Source organism: Abramis brama (assembly GCF_963993115.1).
Source record: "Abramis brama genome assembly, contig: SCAFFOLD_57, whole genome shotgun sequence".
Classification (NCBI taxonomy): domain Eukaryota; kingdom Metazoa; phylum Chordata; class Actinopteri; order Cypriniformes; family Leuciscidae; genus Abramis; species Abramis brama.
This window is the reverse complement of record NW_028156057.1, coordinates 241,594-261,013: the sequence shown is the minus strand read 5'-3', so window position 1 is coordinate 261,013 and position 19,420 is coordinate 241,594. Positions and strand designations below refer to the sequence as shown.

Here is a 19,420-nt window from a genome sequence, read left to right as displayed (position 1 = left end):
ATCCAATCATATCATTTACTGTAGCTTAAAAGGGCAGTGCTTACACACGTCTGAGTTCGCAGATGCTGTCGCTCCAGTACCTCCATCCTCCCCGCCTCCACCAAGATGGGATATTTCCTCCAACTCCTCTACTCAACCAAGCTGGGTCCTCCCTCTATCAACCACAACACCATCAGTCAGGCTATCCCTTCCAAACTGAAGACTTCAAATGTCTTTTCCTCCATCCACCCCACCACCACCAGATGGCCCCTTTCCTTACTCCGCCGGGGGGTGAGCGGCGCCCCCGCCTTCGTCTTCAGGTGGGACTCGCAGATTCAGTACCCTCTGAATGCGAGTTACGAACGGGGCCTACGCCAAAGAACCTGATTGCTTGCTGAGCTCCTAAATAAATGTTATTGTTACAGTATTAATTCTCCCGAGTCTTTCTGGTAGAACTTTATCAGGATGCATAGTATCCTGGATCCATGAAGTAACTGGCCTTTAAAAATAAAAATCTGCCTGCCTCTATGGGAATTTAACATAGGGGTGTACACACTTATGCACCATGTATTTTAAGGAAGAACATTTATTTATTTACGATACATTATTCATTCACAAAGAAAATTGGTGTCCTTAAAGGTTGGATTTTTCCTAATTTTTTTAATTAAGGCAGTTCAATTTCCAAAAGATGATTTTTTATTCCTCTTTTTAGTCAAATTTAGTATGGGTGTCTAAACTTATGCATAGCACTGTATGTTACAGCCTTTCATGAATCCTGACTGAGATTCTGAAATAATGTGATTTAGACCAGTACTTAATCTTTTAGCATGACCAGAGGCTGACATTTTATAATCTAATGTTAACATCTTCCAGAAGTTAGGACTCACCTGTGACCCTTACCAAAGTTACTTACGTATCCACCTTATTCCAATGCCCCATGACGCTTTGTGCGAATTATGGGTGTAACTTCCTTTAAACTGTAAACAATCAGTGAAAAGGCTAGCTATGAACATAGTAATAGGTCGCCAATTGTCAATTAATAAAGGGTCCTTGCTTGACTTGGGTATAAGGGATATAGCCTAACTCCCTGTTTCATAGAGGTAATTTCTCCCTGACTGATGCATTCCTTATACATATAAAATAAAGGCAATTTAATAAACTCCCAGAAGTGGAGATAAAATTCTACTGAAAGCTTGTGGATTTACTTTTTTTCATTAAGTGCAGAGCTTGATTCATTTCATCTATTGACAAATCAGCATCACAAATTTGACTAAATTCACGATCAATAATTGTAATAAGGTGTTTAATTATAGCAAAACATTTTTCACAGATGTCATTTAGAGGTATAAAGATTGCTATAAAATTTGTTAACAAATTCTGATATTTCTTTTGGGTCTTTAGAGGTAACTCCATCGATGTTAAATGCTGAAAGAGCTTTCCTCTGACCGTTTCTTTTTTCCAGGACAAAAAAAATAGCTACAATTATTTTTCCCCTCCTCAAACCATTTTGCCCAAGACCTTATATATGCACCTTTGGCCAACATAAGTACTGTAAGCTCTGTCGAAATCCAGATGTAATTTTTTTATTTCCATTATCTTCTTCTTCTGTAATCTTATCTTTAGTAATACATTAAGTCTATTAACCAACTCTGAATCAGTTTTATGTTTAATATCTTTAAGTTCCTTACTTCTTTTAACTGCAATATATCTGGCTTTATATTTAAAGAACTCCCAATTTTTTTTTTTTTTTTAATAATCTCTGGTTAATACGGTAAATAATTATTTGGTAAGATTGATGATACTATTATTACATTTTTTGTCTTGTAACAAGGTTTTATTAAGTTTCCAATAGCCCCTCATTCTCGGGTTATCATTGATGTCACAACTAATTTATGATCTGATAAGGGGGCAGTGACGTGAGAAGCATTTTTTTTTTTTAAATTAAAAATGGAACTACATACAATTTTGGCAACATATAAAATACATATAAAACATCAACAAAGAGTCTGTAAAAAAAAAAAAAAAAAAAACGCAATATTACGCATTAACTTCAGAAAGCATCTGAAAAAAGCTTGGTCTTTAGTTTTAAAAATTGTGATAGTTGGAGCAGATAGTCAGTATTACATTTACACATGTCAGAATATGTTCCACTGGGACAAAGCAAAACCACTTTTAGCTAATCAGATACGCCTGAGATACAGTATAGGTCACATCATTAATATTTATATGCCAAGCCTCATTCGCTCTGTTTATGGAGACATGTCTAATATCCTAATAGCCTATTCCCAAAGGTGTGTATTTACACGAGGCTTTAATACAGATTGTTTCATACAAATCTACTCAAACACTTGACTGATAAAACAAACTAGATGTACCGCATGGCGGTACAAAATATGACCGCCGCTCAGGCCTGCACTGGCTTTCCACAAAAAGTACACATAATACATTTTGGTCTGTACCATGAAGAGAAAACTGATTCAACTATATAAACTATATATTTTCTGAAAGCGTAGACTCTCAGGATGTGATCTAACATGGCATGAAACATGTCCCACCCACGTCATTAGTATACTGCCCAAGCATAACACATTGGGTATTGGTAAATCGGGTATATGGCTGATACCTAAAAAAAGTAGTAGTATGTGCATGTCTGTCTGTGTGTGTGTATGTGTCTGTGTGTGTGTGTGTCTGTGCGTGTATGTGTGCGTGCGTACATGTGTGTGCGCGTACATGTGTGTGCGCGTGTGTGTTTGTGTGTGTGTGTCTGTGCATGTGGATTTGTATGTGTGTGTATGAGTGTACAGTCACTACACACTACACTACAAACATACATGTTGGTCTTAAGGGCCCACATCAACCTAGCCCATAATCACTCATTTGTGATTTGCGCCCCTCCCATAAAAAATGAAAATGCAATATTATTCTGCTTTAATCGCCCCTATCTTCAGTGGAGATGTTCAGAACTGCACCATATTTCATGTGTATGATTAACTTGACATCCTCTGGGGGTATGCTAAGATTCGTAGAATTTCATCCATGGGGGGGTATAAAATAAATTCATTTATGTGCACATTTAGTGACTGTACACTCATCGGCCTGTAGATGGTGGTGTTGAGCGAAGGGTTGCTGGTTTAGGATGATACTGTCACACACACACATGCAGGAATACAAACAAACGCAAGCATGCACACACACTGACATCCACACGCACAGACACACACCCATACACACACATACAAATCCACATGCACAGACACACACACACAAACACACACTTGTTGTTAAAATTCAATCAACTCTGTGAATTATTAAACAAACTGCCGATGTAGCATGAAAAAGACTTGCTTGAACACAATAAGTGTGTTTTTGAAACTCATTTTTGTAATACATTATGTAGGGAAAACCACTGTTATGGATGTGACGTTTTCACATTATGGATGTTAAGTGTCTAAACTAATGACTTTTGATATAAAACTTAAATAGTAATGGCAAATAATTACAAAACTCTAAATTATCCATGATCCACAGGAATACTCCAGACAGTCTTTTAAAATATACAACTTATATACATAAACACGCAATACAGCCAAATTGCTCCACGTCATTTATTTTTGTGGAAAGCCAGTGCAGGCCTGAGCGGCGGTCATATTTTGTACCGCCCTGCGGTACATCTAGTTATTACTCAATCACCTTTATTTTCTTGTTTCTTCGATATAGCCTATTGCTGATGCCACCTATCATATCCTTACCTAACTCAAAGCGAATGAAATGTAATCAAACCGATACTGCTGTTCCTTACAAAGTAAAAAAGAAATAAGAGTATAAACCCATGTAGGCTAAACCCAGTTAAACCACCCAAATAAATCCATGTATGTAACGCTACAAAAATACAGCGATACAGTCATATTTAAGAATAAAGTAATAGACAGCAATTGTTTATTCTGTTTCAATGACAGTTTGCAATTTATTGTAGACGAACAGTTGTTTTGTAGTAAACGAGGGTGGGTGTGACTGTTTCTCAAGGTAGGCTATAGCAAAAAGGATCATACCAAGTAAATCGTAGTGGTAGGAGAGCATCTAACTAGTCCTCTGCCTCTAATAGGAAAATAAATATTAGGCATATATATATTAGGCCTACACACACACAGGAAATTGTATAAACTACTCGTGAGCATCTTTGCTCGGTCCAAGTAGCCTACTACATTTAGGTATTTCAAATCTATTGACTACCAGTAATAAATGAACGTATTTTTACTTAATTGTCTATTTTACCCACGCCTTCTGTCTTTCGTGTTTATGAAAAAACACACGATGTAGGCTACTTTAATGTAGTTAAATTTCTAGTTTAATTACTGTGGTAGAGTTTATTGTGTCTGAATCAGTGTTTCTGTCATTTCCATTCAGAGTCAGTGGAGGAGATCAGACGTATGCACCAGTGGAGGACAGAATGAGTCATGGACAAAAAATTAAAGATGGAGACTTTTCTCCAGGATGCAGGTACTCTCATTTAAAGACAACAAGAAATCAGAATTAACCATTTTTACATTATTAATACACTTTTACTGTTTCTATTGTGAAAGACTCAGCAGTGGACATCATCAAAATAAAAAGTTGCTTTGCTGATGTCACCAAGCCTTCTTGTTTGCTGTATTACAGTTCAGTCCAGCTTGAGAGATCAGATTTTCCAGAGCCCAGCTGTGTGTCCATGAAGAGTGACTGGTCAATGGATCATCCACCTGACCTTAAGGATGGAGAGACACGGCCGAATTTAAGGTGGAACCTTTTTTTCTGCACTGGTTTTGGGGCAACGTGAAATTTTGGAAATCGGTTTAATTGTGATTGGTTAAACAGAACTGAGAGTACTGCACTGTAATTAGTAACTGAAAGTATTATCAAATTATCCACAATAATTAACAAACATACAGTGGGTGAATAATATTTGTAACTTCATAACTTTCCAATTCTGTGACGTTCTGCAGGAGCAGATTCCACGTGGACCTGCTCATGGGTTCTCATCATAAAGGATGAATACAGTAATTCAAAGATTTAAATATAACCTCAGCTCTGTTACAGTTTAGTCCAGCAGGAGAGATCAGATTCACCAGAGGCCAGCTGTGTGTCCATGAACAGTAACTGGTCTATGGATCATCCACCAGAAATGAAGACTGGAGACAGAAGGTACACAATTGCTTATGGGATTACCATGACCTCTCATGGTCTCTCCTGGTCTTTTAATGGTATTATAAAATGGCAGCAACATTAATATGAAAAAGCCCTCCAACATTCAATAAATAGTTAGCATTTTGGAAATGGGTTTAAATGTGGTGTTAAACAGAACTGAGAGTACTGCACTCTAATTAGCAACTGAACATGTAAACAAACATGCAGCAGTTGGGTAATAAGTAAAACTTCCAATAATGTCCAGTTCTGCTGATATTTATGGATGCAGATTCCATGTGGACCTTCTCATAATAAAGGATGAATATAGTAATTCAAAGATTTTAATGTAACCTTTGTTCTGTTACAGTTCAGTCCAGCAGAAGAGATCAGATTCACCAGAGGCCAGCTGTTTGTCCATGACGAGTGACTGGTCTATGGATCATCCACCAGAAATGAAGGGTGGAGATAGAAGGCAGAGTCTCAGGTACACAATTGCTAATTGTGTTTCTCAAAGTCATTGATCGTAGGCAATGGTTCTACAATCTTCTTAGATTTACAATGCTTTTTGGAAATGCAGCCCTGGTCTCTTTATGGTTTCATAAAATGACAGCACCAGTAATATGACCCCCTTACCAATATTCAATACATGTTTGTATCTAATAATAATAATAATTTATGTGATCTTATTTCCATCAAGTTATCTAGTTCATTAGCCTCACTGTATCAGCGTTTTTGGCCACCAAACTACATAGCAATTGGGAACATTAATATAGAATGGATACATGTGTGTGTTTATCAGCATTTTGTCAACACTCAAGTGTTTAATAGAACTATTCAATTAGTAACAGAATTCATTGTCAAAGTATCTGATTATGTATCTACTTCTTGCTGTTTAAGGCGAATACTGCGACCCAGACCAGATGTAACAGAACCCGTCTGTATGAAAATGAAATATGACGAGTCTTTGAATCAACAACAAGACTTTAATGAAAGCACTAATCCTGGCATCAGGTAAAATACATGGTTTTGATGCTGCAAAGATTCATCATATAGTTTGTAATCAATGATATGATAAATAATTGAAAGTCTTCCCTTGATTAGATGTCTGCTGTTTTTTTACTCTTGTAAAAATATGCACTTTAATTTTACAGCCATGAAGTCCTCAACACATTTAGATCAAGTCTGAGGAAGAAGTTTGAGTGTCTGTACGAGGGAACGGCACAGCAGGGAAACCCAACACTCCTGAATGAGATTTACACAGAGCTCTACATCACAGAGGGTGAGAGTGGAGAGATCAGTAATGAACATGAGGTGAGACAGATTGAGACACAATCCAGGAGAGCAGCAACAGAGGACACACCGATCAAATGCAGTGACATCTTTAGACCTTTACCTGGACAAGACAAACCTGTAGCAACAATGACATCTGCTTTTCGCATTAAGTGGTCATGTGATGGCAAAACACATCGTCTTTGTCCTTGCTGGTTAATAATTGCCCCACGAGGACCAATTTGCCAGCGCCAGTTTGGCTGGTATTCCCCCCAACCTCACAGCCTCGTGACATTCCACACACACACACACACACTCGTGGACTTTCAAACAGAAACCCACCACAGGAAAAGACTTTTCACCAATAAAGTCTTAAATGTACTAAATATATCCCTTTTTGTGTTAAGAGGTGTGTGTAAACCATAGGAAAGCATAATATGTCCTATTGTAACATGAACAGAACTAAAATGCCTATACTAATGCATAATAATGTATCTGTGCATTGCTACAATGTCTATATTCTATTTTTTCCTCTCCATCTAACGGAGTCGAATCTTGACTGCAAAGTACAATAATATGCATTTGTTCCAGGAAATATCATATTTCTAAATATGATCCTTTCCCTCATAAAACACATGGTCAAAGGAGGCGTGTTTTTCTTCACACAAAGAGAATTTTTCCCGCTTCAGAAAAGACAATCTGATTCGCTGGGCCTCGAGAGAAGGCGTAAACAGAGGTCTGTTAAAAGGCAGAAACCCCCTCTGATCACTCTCTGATCCCTGCTCTGATCTCTTCTCCGGCTCTTCCTCTCTCATCTCCTGCTGCCGCCCCGGCGCAGCGCTTTTCCCAGGAACATCTGAAGAAGGCCCTGGCCTTCTCTATCGAACGAACGCATGTTCGAGTCATAGATTTCCCTCTTAGAAGCCAAGATTTCCGGCCTCTCCCATCCCGGGAGACGAACTTTCTCGGTAACGTTACATTTCAGTGAGCCTTTTAAAACTTCTGCGGCACTGGAAGACGCAGCGGAAAACAGGACACCACCCTCGCTTCCTGCCTCAGCCTCGCCCGAACAGAGAACGAACGTGCAAGTAACTTTAAAACCCTCTCTGAAAGCTGCTTTCCAGGAGTCTCGTGAACTTAGGTTTCTGTATGTAATAATTACTAGCTTTTCCCTTCTCTCTATTTCTTTCTTTCTTTCTTTCTTTCTTTCTTTCTTTCTTTCTTTCTTTCATTTCATTTTATTCTGATCACGTATTTTCTTGTTTGGTTAAATGTGTGTTTGTTTTATTGTCTGTATTTTTACGTACGTTTGTATTTGTAGCTCATATAATCTCTAGTTTTACATTTATTAAAATCCATATATCCTTTTAACTGTCTCTGTGTTTGAAAGCCCACTTTTATAAAGTCAATGAAACAAAAGATCTAGCTACAAGCTCGATATATATAGACTACATTGAGTAGTTTTAATTAATAAACTCAGAAAGTTTGATGTCCGTGGCCAGAAGATAAAACTTTCTTGGAGTTTGTAAAGGGATACCCCTTCTTAACTGTGATAATCTCACATTTATTCGCGGGACGAATAACGATCAGACCAGTTACTGAACAAGGTAATCTCTATAATTGATAAAATAAATGTACATGCGACTTATGAATTATGACCATGAGTCATAATTATTAATATTTCCAAAATTCCCTATATTCTTGAGCTAATTCAAATTAACCCAAAGTCGTATTCGTTACAAACCCATCTGTGCTGACAAAGGGAGTCGCTGGCATTGGAAAAACAGTCTCTGTGCAGAAGTTCATCCTGGACTGGGCTGAAGAGAAAGAGAATCAGGACGTCCAGCTCATATTTCCACTTCCTTTCAGAGAGATCAATCTGATGAAGGACAAAACACTCAGTCTTTCAGATCTTCTTCATGTCTTTTTCCCTGAAACAAAAGAAATGGAAATATCCAGGGACAAATATAAAGTGATGTTCATCTTTGATGGTCTGGACGAGTGTCGTCTGTCTCTGGATTTTCAGAGCGATGTGAGGTTGTGTGATGTAAGTGAATCAGCCTCAGTGGACGTGCTGCTGACGAACCTCATTGTGGGGAATCTGCTTCCCTCTGCTCTCATCTGGATCACCTCCAGACCAGCAGCAGCCGATCTCGTCCCCTCTGAGTGTGTCCATCGAGTGACAGAGGTACGAGGCTTCAATGATCCACAGAAGGAGGAATACTTCAGGAAGAGAATCAGTGATCAGAGTCTGGCCAATACAATCATCACACACCTGAAGTCCTCAAGGAGCTTCTACATCATGTGCCACATCCCAGTGTTCTGCTGGATCTCAGCCGCTGTTCTGGAGAAGATGTTGAGCGAAGCAGAGACTAGAGAGATTCCCAAGACTCTCACTCAGATGTACACACACTTCCTGATAGCACAGATTAGCATCAAACATGAGAAGGACTATGAGAAGAACGTGACAGATGAAGACATGATCCTCAAACTGGGGAAACTGTCTTTTCAGCAGCTTGTGAAAGGCAATGTGATCTTCTATGAGGAAGACCTGAGAGAGTGTGGCATTGATGTGACACAAGCATCAGTTTACTCAGGATTGTGCACTCAGATCTTCAGAGAGGAGTTTGGCTTGATTCAGGGGAAAGTCTTCTGCTTTGTTCATCTGAGTGTTCAGGAACATCTAGCAGCTCTATATGTTCACTTGTCCTTCACAAAATACAGAATAGATGCATTTAACCAAAGACATAATTTTTTCTGACCGGTATCGAAGAGCTATCAATGATGAATTTTACCAGTTCTGTACCCATTCATTATCTGCGCTGCATCAGAGAGCTGTGTATGAGGCTCTGCAGAGTAAAAAAGGACATCTGGACCTTTTTCCTTCGTTTTCTCTTGGGTCTGTCAATGGAGTCTCATCAGACTCTCTTACAGGGTCTAAAGATACAGACAGAAGGTTTCCACAACAATCAGGAAACTGTTCAATATATCAGTGAGAGGATCAGGATGTGTCCCTCTCCAGAGAAATCCATCAATCTTTTCCACTGTTTAAACGAACTGGGTGACTATTCACTCATGGAGGAAATCCACCACTATCTTAAATCCGGTAAAATAAAAGAAATTGATCTCTCCCTTACTCAGTGGTCAGCTCTGGTTTTTGTGTTGCTGACCTCAGAGCAGGAGATGGATGTGTTTTGTCTAAGTAGATATACAGGACCAAACATTACTCCAGATAAAGCTCTTCAGATGCTGCTACGTGTGGTCGAAGCATCAAGATCAGCTCAGTAAGTAACCCTGGGAAGAATCATTGCAGTTCAATGACCAATGTTTAACAACACCATGAAACACTGAGATTACATTAAGATTTAACATGTTCTGGTATAGGCCTTTTCAGAATGTTTGTAAACAATAGGCACCAAGATACTTCCGGTTGGCAGAACGCGAGCGGCTTCTACAGACTAACTGAAGAGATCCAGCCGGCGAATTTAAATAAAAGTCACCGGCTGGATCTTTCAACGGCTCTGAGTGGACGTCGTGTCGTCAAAAGTAGGAAATCTTAACGATCCCCTAAATTATATGATTCATCCAACGTTTACATTTCTGCTGCCAACCCTGCTTGCCCTTCAACTCTGCTTTGTGTATTCTCAAAACGGTCCATCTACAAAATCACAGCAGAGCATTTATCTTCCGCCGGGGAAATTCAAGACTAATATTAGTAAACTTGTCTCTTTTGAAGATCAGACTCATTGCCAGTCACTGCCTGAAGTAAAAGAGGGCTGCCCACTCTCACGCATTTACCGTCACTTTTCACATGCATCCATTTTCTCACAAATCCAACTTACCGAAATGTATATTCCTCATACATATTATAGACCAATCAGTGTTTCTTAACCACGCAAAGGTCAATATAACAGCTGGAGAACAATTGTCACATAACATTTACCTCAGGAAAGCCATTTAATGACTATGATAGGCTATATAGCACGTTATTTTGGCTGGAAAAAAAATAGAGTATTTTGCTAATTATGTGTAGGCCTACTATATTACATATTTATTATAGTTTTTACTTATATCATTAAACACAGTTGTTATTATGATAAAAAAAACGCATTATATTTATTTATTTATTTATTTATTTTTTTTTTACTGTTGACGGTGGGTCTCCCTTCCAAGCAATTTACTAGCATTGCCATAGGAACGCTTCAGCTTTTGCCACCCGGAAGAACGTCTATTACTGTTGTGACGTCATGGTGAATTGTCGTATAGGTCTTTTTTAAAATATAATTTAGTCTGAACAGAGTTAAACCATTTAAATATTTATTGTGTGAAAATAATTGATAATTTTTTCCCAAAAATTATTACTATGCCACCATGTTTCCATCATTTCCACCACAATGAACAGAAGTTATTTAGTTTATTTATTTAGTTTCTTGTTACCAAGGACACAACAGTTTCCATAAAGAGCTGTGATGTGTGAAGATATTTCCAATAAAGCTTGGTTCGTCACAGAACGATAACAATTCGAACCATGCTGGTAGAACACGTGTAGTGCACGTTTGAGCTTCAGAAAGAACCAATTAGGGTCATTCTCGTGTTACGCATCACATTTGAGCTTCAGAAAGAACCAATGAGGGTCATTCTCGTGTTACGCATCACATTTGAGCTTCAGAAAGAACCAATGAGGGTCATTCTCGTGTTGCGCATCACGTTTGAGCTTCAGCAAGAACCAGTGAGGTTCATTTTTCGTTTTACACAGCGCGTTTGAGCTTCCTCAAGAAAAGTGCACTACACGTGTTCTACCGGCATGGTTCGAATTGTTATCGTTCTGTGACGAACCAAGCTTTATTGGAAATATCTTCACACATCACAGCTCTTTATGGAAACTGTTGTGTCCTTGGTAACAGAGAACGGTTTGGCCCGATGGTGAAAAAAATGGCTATTGTGGTAAATATAATTTCTGTGCAAATTAGTTTTGTCCTTTCCATTTCTAATCAAGCTTTAATTTCATTAAAATATGGAAATATGAAAATTATTATTTCATTGTTTAATGGAGTGTTTTTAGGGTAAATAAAATGCTTACTGTGAAATAAGGGGTCAGCCAAATTATTTCAATTTTATTCACATAATTTCTATTACAGAATGCTATTATACACAATACATAATTTGAGATGTGGTGGAAATGAAATGACACTGTGATGACTCTATTTCCATAGTCTTAAAGTCCACCAAAAGTGCCATTAGTCAAAGAAACACCCATATATTTAGAGGTCACACTGGTTTGTGAGGTTTACTGATTAGTTGTTATACAAAGAGCATTTACAGAACAAATCTAGTTTATTGTTTATTATTTTATCAGGCTTGATGACCGCAATTTAACAGAGATAAGCTTCACTCATCTGGCTTCAGTGCTCAGTTCAAAATCTTCATGTCTGAGAGATCTGGATCTGTCTGGGAATAATCTGGGAGATTATGGAGTAGAGCTGTTTTGTGCTGGACTAAAGAATCCACGCTGTAAACTGGAGAAACTAGAGTAAGAGTCTCACACTTACTTTCGAAACAGTAATTTTTACCATATTTTACCTTTAATTCCAGTGCAGCCTGACATGTCCTTTTGAAAGTCTCATTCCACGCAGAAATCTTTATTCAGCTCTCGAGGCAATTTACTGTACATTTTAAGGCTTTCTTTTAAATTAACTTTTCTTATGGATGTTTATACGTCATCTTTGTTTGCAGGTTGATGTGTTGTGGTGTCACAGCTGAAGGTTGTACTACTCTGGCTTCAGCTTTGAGATCAAACCCCTCACACTTGAGAGAACTCAATCTGGAGTGGAATAAACTGGGGAAAGGCATGGAGCTGCTCACTGATCTTCAGAGGAATCCATACTATAAACTTGAGACACTGAGGTGAGACCATGCATCTTTTAAACCTGTTTTTTTCTTGTGTCTGTAATTTAGTGACAATTGTATCTATCCAATAATCTATCCATGTTTAAAAAAAATATATAGTGCCTTATCAGTGTATTTATCCTTTTAACCTAAACATTTTTTAAAGATACATTTTTACAAAAAGACAACAGCAGCTTCAGATCCATCTACGTTTGTTCCTGGTGTAAATAGCTCCATAGAAGTCCATTGTTTCTATTCCAAATTTTGAGGGATTTTTTATGATTTTAATATGTTCCTTGATGTTCACTTATAATGTTAATAAAGTTTTTTTCTACAAAAAAACAAATATATATGCGGAAAAACGGCTCAGTTAACGTCCATTGTTATGATTGGCTAACATCATTGCATGGGAAACGGTATCAACAGCCACTCGTTATTGCATGTGATTGTTTTGGAAAAAAAAAAACATATAAAACCATCCTTTACATACAGAGTATTATGAAAGCTCTCCAATACACTCTGCCTCATTAACAAAACAATCTGCAGTTAAATGCTCTGAACAAACATATAATGCCAGTGGGTGTGGCCTATGGTGCGATGATGTATGATATCATATTCAAATGTATTTGCCTGTGTGACGTCACAGATCCCACAATATCCAAACGAAACATTTTTGGAGCTTGATAAAATAAATGATTTGTTTATAATGAGGAGGACGTTTTAAGCTATGAAACTTGCAGGATGTTTTAATGATACAAAAACATTTTATATGTCAAAAGATCAAGGCAAATTTGATTCTCATGTCATGACCCCTTTAATGCTGGATATTTTCGTTTGGTCTTTAGATTTAACCAACAAAACATTTTGATGAGTCAAAGTCCTGATATCCTCAGAAAGCAAAATGAGATGAATTCAATCGCTTGTGGCCAGCAGGGGGGCCCCTAAATCTCATTGTGTAGTAAACACCACTACTTTCAATGTGTCGTGAATTCAAGCGTCACCCAAGGAGCGAGAAGTGTGGGATTTATTCCGCATATATTGTTTTGAATACTAACTTTCCAGAGAAAATATTTGTCATTGTTCTCTTCACAGGTTGAATGATATGGATGTCACAGCTGAAGGTTGTGTTGCTCTGGCTTCAGCTCTGAGATCAAAGCCCTCACACCTGAATCTGTGTGAGTGTAATCTGGGGGCATCAGGCATCAAGCTTCTGTCTGCTGTACTCGAAAATCCTGACTGTAAAGTGAAAACACTGGAGTAAGATCATTTCTCTCAAAGTCATCCAGGATCTGGTGTTTAGATATTATTCAATAGTGACTGAAGCAGAGGTTTCTCTCAGGTGTGAGGGGTTTTAGTCATACAGGATTGGGGGCATTTTAACTCACATCCATTTTCACCTCAAGATCAACAGCACATTTCTAATGGGCTGTAATTTTCCTATTATTTTAAGTAATTCTATCACCAGGGTTAGGAAGGTTAACATACCCCTCCTGACTTGAATCATTAATATTAATTAGGGGAAGTGAATGTGGAGTCAATGCGGAATTAAAGCATTGTGGAGCTAATAGTTTCGATCAGGCGAGCACTGAATATTTCCACCGCTAAAACCCATTCATTTCAGTGTTTCCCAAGCGCATTCGCTGGTAATTTGATGAAATGACTGCATTTTTTGACATTTTATCGCTTTAGCTGAGCTCACATGCATCTATATAATATTGGTATTTTTTATGTTGCCAGATTAGTTAATGTTTATCTTTAATTCAAGTAATTGGCTTTGTCAAAATACAAAGTTTCTTAAGCTATCCTGAATGAGTTTCTTTGAAGACTGCCCATTCAATGAAAAACTTATCTACCCTCTCCCTGGATATATTATATAATAAGTTTTGTTGAGAGCAATTAGTTGCCAAGTCACCTTTAAGCCACCTTTATTTTTATAGTGATTTATACAATACAGATTGTTTCAAAGCAGCAACATTATGCGTTAATATTTACTAAAAATTTCTGCAAATATAGTTGCTGCTGCTATCTGTCCCATTCAAGCACCTTTGCACAGGTCGCTGGTTTAAGCAATCACAAACTGATTTATATTCATGAGCTAAGCCCCATTAAATTGACTATACAGTAACATCCATATATAGTGCACAAAGCAATATATAGTTTTTAGGAAATAGAGACATATTATGTGCAATAATACTTTGTATAAATCATCACTAACATGGTATCATTTAAGATTTAACACAGTGTCTTCTCCCTATTATTGCCTGTTTCCTCTTCTGCTGTCAATAATAATAATAAAAAAATGGGAAAGGATTTTCCAAACATTTGAAGTCCAAAGAGCATTGAATTGTGTCATTGTTCTCTACAGACTGAGATATTGTGGTGTCACAGATGAAGGTTGTGCTGCTCTGGCTTCAGCCCTGAGATCAAACCCTGAACACCTGAGAGAACTGGATCTGACATGGAATCATCTAGGAGATTCTGGTGTGACACTGCTCTCTGCTGGACTGAAGGATCCTCACTGTAAGCTGCAAAAATTGAAGTAAGACAATCAAATAATGTTAATATTAAATCAGAATCTTGGCTTAGGGCTGTTGCTAGATTACTTTTTTTTTTTTTTTTTTTGAATGGGCCAAAAATATATATAATTCAGCTTTGCATCACATATATAAATTACATTTGAACATGTATTCAATTAGAGAATAATTAATTTAAAGAGTAATAATATTTCACAATATGACTGTTTTTACCATGTTTTCACTTTGATCAAATAAATGCAGCCTTTTAAAAACTTGAGAGATAAAAAAAAAATATTCCAAACTTTTGACCAGTAGTGTTTATATTTTTACACATGTAAATGAAAAATAAAACCAGGGACATAAATATTATGACTAAACTGATCCAAATTGTGTCATTGTTCTCTGCAGGTTGGAGCATTGTGCGATCACAGATGAAGGTTGTGCTGCCCTGGCTTCAGCTCTGAGATCAAACCCCTCACACCTGAGAGAACTGAGTCTGTCTTGGAATGAACTAAAAGTTGCAGGGAAGCTGCTCTGTGTTACTCTTGAAGATCCTCACTGTAAACTGGAGAAACTGAGGTAATATCTCTCTGATGACCTGTGTAACCTTGTTTTGTATTTGAGGATACACTCAAACGCTGCATCTGAATTAGAATACTTCCCTATATAGTATGCAAAAAAAAAAAAAAAAAAACAGTAGATGAAAAGTACCCAGATGACCTACTACTTCTGCCAAAATTTGATGGAAACTTTACTATCCCATGAGGCCATGGGAGAGGATTTATGAATGGCTGTAAAGCAACGTAATTGACGCTGGTAGGTTAAATGACAGTAACAACATGGCGGATGTAGTGCATCCAAATTTCATTCATGTCACCCATATTTATACTATATAGAACCATACTTTTTTAAACGATCACAAAGAAAGTTCAAATTCAAATGTAGTACCTACTCAGACAGTATGTTATTTCGGATGCACCTACAGTTTTATTCATATAGTGATTTTCACATGACATATTGTTTCAAAGCAGCTAGAACTAGCAGGAGCTAGAGAACCTTTTGATGGGTATGCCAACATAAAGACAAGGAAGAGGATTGTAATCTTATCGTAGTTATATGTATCGTCAAAGTCCCTTTCAAAGAAAGTCTGTTCACTCTATGGACATTTTTGCAATGCCTCTGGGCGCCTAATTATGGCATCGAAGACCAAGTCATATTTACTCTTATAGGGGAATCCTTAAATCTTCAAAACCTGCTTGCCACACTCAAATTTAAATTACTTAACTGCGAGTATATTGGGCCTATTTATAAGTAATGTGAGTGTACCATCTTTGTATATATAAAGTCTTTGGTATGGTTCATTTTGAACCAACTGAACCTTGTTTTGCAAACTGCAGAACTGTAGTGCATAATCCTGTCATTATTATTAGCTTTTCTGCATTAGAAAACTGAAGGATCCAGAAAGAAAAGAAAAGAAATAAAAACTTAACCAAATCCACAGTTCTCATGTTGCTGGATCTGTCTGCTGCGTTTGACAAAGTTAACCACCAGATTCTCCTGTCAATCCTAAAGACGAAGGGCATCTCGGGAACTGCACTCCAACCATTCAAGTCTTACCTCTCAGGTAGGTTGTTCAGTGTTGTGGAGGGGTGAGGTGTCTAAGTCACAACATCTAGCTACTGGGGTGCCTCAGGGCTCAGTGCTTGGACCACTTCTCTTCTCCATCTACATTTCATCAGTAGGATCTGTCATTCAGAAACATAGGTTTTCCTATCACCGCTAAGCTGATGACACACAACTCTACCTCTCATTCCAACCTGAGGATACGACGGTTGCTGCTCGCATCTCAGCCTGCCTGAAGGACATTTCTTGCTGGATGAAGGACCACCACCTTCAACTAAACCTGGCGAAGACAGAGCTGCTTGTGGTCTCGGCCAACCAAACACTACACCACAACTTCTCCATTCAACTAAGTTCAACATCCATAACTCCATCAAGGTCACCAGAAACCTTGGAGTTGTGATTGATGATCAATTGAACTTCACAGACCACATTGCTAGAACTGCCCTGTCTTACAGATTTGCCTTATACAACATTAGGAGGATCAGGGCCTTCCTATCGGAGCATGCTACACAACTCCTTGTCCAAGCGCTTGTTCTATCCAAGCTGGACTATTGTAATGCTCTCTTTGCAGGCCTTCCAGCTTGCACAGTCAAACCTCTGCAACTGATCCAGAACCAAAAAAAAATCAAGAGTGGTCTTGAACGAGCCGAAGAGAGCACACGTCACTCCTCTCCTCACAAAATTGCACTGGTTGCCAATTGCTGCTAGCATCAAATTCAAGGCACTGATGCTTGCCTGGAGTCTGGAGTAAACTCATTACTCCAGACTTACGTGTCATCCAGAAGCTTGCATTCTGTAAGTGAACGTCGTCTCGAGGGGGCCATCTCAAAGAGGCACAAAATCACTTTCACGGACCTTCACCTTGACTGTTCCCTGCCGATGGAATGACCTGCCTTACTCAACCCGACCTAAGTCCATAGCCATTTTCAAACGGCTGAGACCGCATCTTTTTCGGCAACACTTGGTTCATTGATACTTACTTAGACTAACTTACTTACTACTTACTTAGACTTACTGTAGTTAGACTAAACTGGGAAGGGTCACAGCACTTGTAAATTGTTGTCCTATTGTTAGTTTAACTGCTTATATTGCTCTCCTCATTTGTAAGTCGCTTTGGATAAAAGCATCTGCTAAATGATTAAATGTAAATGTAGTTAAACCTTCCCTGAGTCCTTAACTTCATTATTCTGATTTGTGAAATCTTTTCACAGTACAGTTTCGGTCAGTTAACCCTTCCCTGAGTGCCTAACCCTTCAAGGGTTAACTGACCAAAACTGCACCGTGAAAGATTTCATTTATATTGATCAGTGGCTCAGACATTGTACGTGCTCATACCAGTAATCCTCATTCTTTGCTCACACACAGCATCAAACAGGTAATGTACTGGTATGTTTCAACTTCTTTACTGGTAAATTGCTAGAACAGATTTACTGATTTTTTAAAAGGTCCTGTCCACACATGATTTCTTAAAAGTAATTTACCAGTGAAGACTATGTGTGAAAGGGGCTATTGTGATATCTGCTACACATTTGTGGTCATTCTTTGAAAAGTTAGTTTCTGCTCTTCTGATCTGCATGTTCTGGAGTAAGAGATTTAAGAGTGTGTCATTGTTCTCCACAGGTTGAGTTATTGTGGCGTCACAGATGAAGGTTTTGCTGCTCTGGCTTCAGCTCTGAGATCAAAGCCCTCACACCTGAGAGAACTGGATCTGACTGGGAATAAACTAGGATTGCAGTTGCTTTCTGATCTAAAGAAAGACCCACGCTATAAGCTAGGGCTGCAACGATAAGTGCAATATAGTACAAATGCATATCCAAATCTCCAGGACAAAATGAAGCCAACAATTTGTCTGAAAAAAATCTGGTTTAACTGAAAAATTTAAATGAGTCCAAATATACAAGTATTCTCAGTGGTAGATTTTTTTCAAGATTAAATTCTTGCTGTACCAAAATTGTATTGAACGGTTACTACAAAACTGAGGTATTCCAAAGTGTGAATTTTGTGTACCATTGCAGCCCTATTTTTTATAATCTGGGCATACTCCGTAATAATAATAATAATAATAAAATAAAAAAAAACATTTTCATTTCAAACATGCAAATTTGCAATTTGTTTTAAATATTTTCACTATGTGAAGGTGATAAACTGAGAGAATTGGCTTATTATAAACTTTTATATTATAAGTATTATAAGTATTAAGCAATTTTAAAGTAAATACAATGTTTGCTTAGTTGTTTCCAAATTAGATCTAATTTTGTGTATCAGAAATGATGTCTCATTCGGCATGTGTCATTTTAATATTGTTAAGCTTTTAGATAGCAGTGTTATCTATGATCAGCTGATGGTGAATGAGCTGTAATTTGAGTTATTCCCATGTCCTCGTAAACCAAATGGCTTAAATAACCTACTAAACTGTTTTTTTGAAAATGTAAAAATGCAGAAGGTTTACTGTGATGGGTAATTTTAGGGGTAGGGTATACAGTTTGCACAGTATAAAAAGCATTATGTCTATGGAAAGTCCCTGTAAACAACATATTCAAGCGTGTGTGTGTCTGTGTGTGTGTGTTTCTTTTGTGTTCTGAATGAAAATGGCAATGCATAATTTGAGATTCAAACTTCCAGAAAAAAAGTCAAGCATTACAGAATGCCTGTGATACACTGTTAGATGTTCTTCACCAGCAGAGGGCCACATAGGCACTCTGTCAAATGTCTTTCAAACATCTTTGGTGTATGGTTACATTAAAACTCTGTCTTTCTTTACATCACCATGCCTTCAGTAATTTTCTACTACCTTTTAAATACATTTTATATATAGGCCTAGGTGTTACCTACTTTCAATCGACAAAAGAATATGAAAATACATTTTCAAAAATATGCACTTACACAAACTGATACATCTAACAAATAACAAACACATTTGAATAAAATTAAAAGTTGTTTTTTTTAATTTATTTATTTTTTTTATGAATGAATGGGTTTTATGCTGC

The 19,420-nt window shown here is 37.7% G+C and overlaps 1 pseudogene across 1 annotated transcript; it reads left to right on the top strand.

The window, feature by feature from the left end:
* Positions 1-105: 105 nt before the first annotated feature.
* LOC311077105 (NACHT, LRR and PYD domains-containing protein 12-like) lies at positions 106-19,195 on the top strand (annotated as a pseudogene). Its single transcript, XR_014609501.1, has 14 exons — positions 106-299; positions 4,384-4,476; positions 4,636-4,752; positions 5,053-5,157; positions 5,507-5,623; positions 6,037-6,150; positions 6,291-6,607; positions 8,136-9,692; positions 11,765-11,938; positions 12,142-12,312; positions 13,387-13,551; positions 14,660-14,833; positions 15,219-15,389; positions 18,054-19,195. The product of XR_014609501.1 is annotated as an NACHT, LRR and PYD domains-containing protein 12-like (transcript).
* Positions 19,196-19,420: the final 225 nt, after the last annotated feature.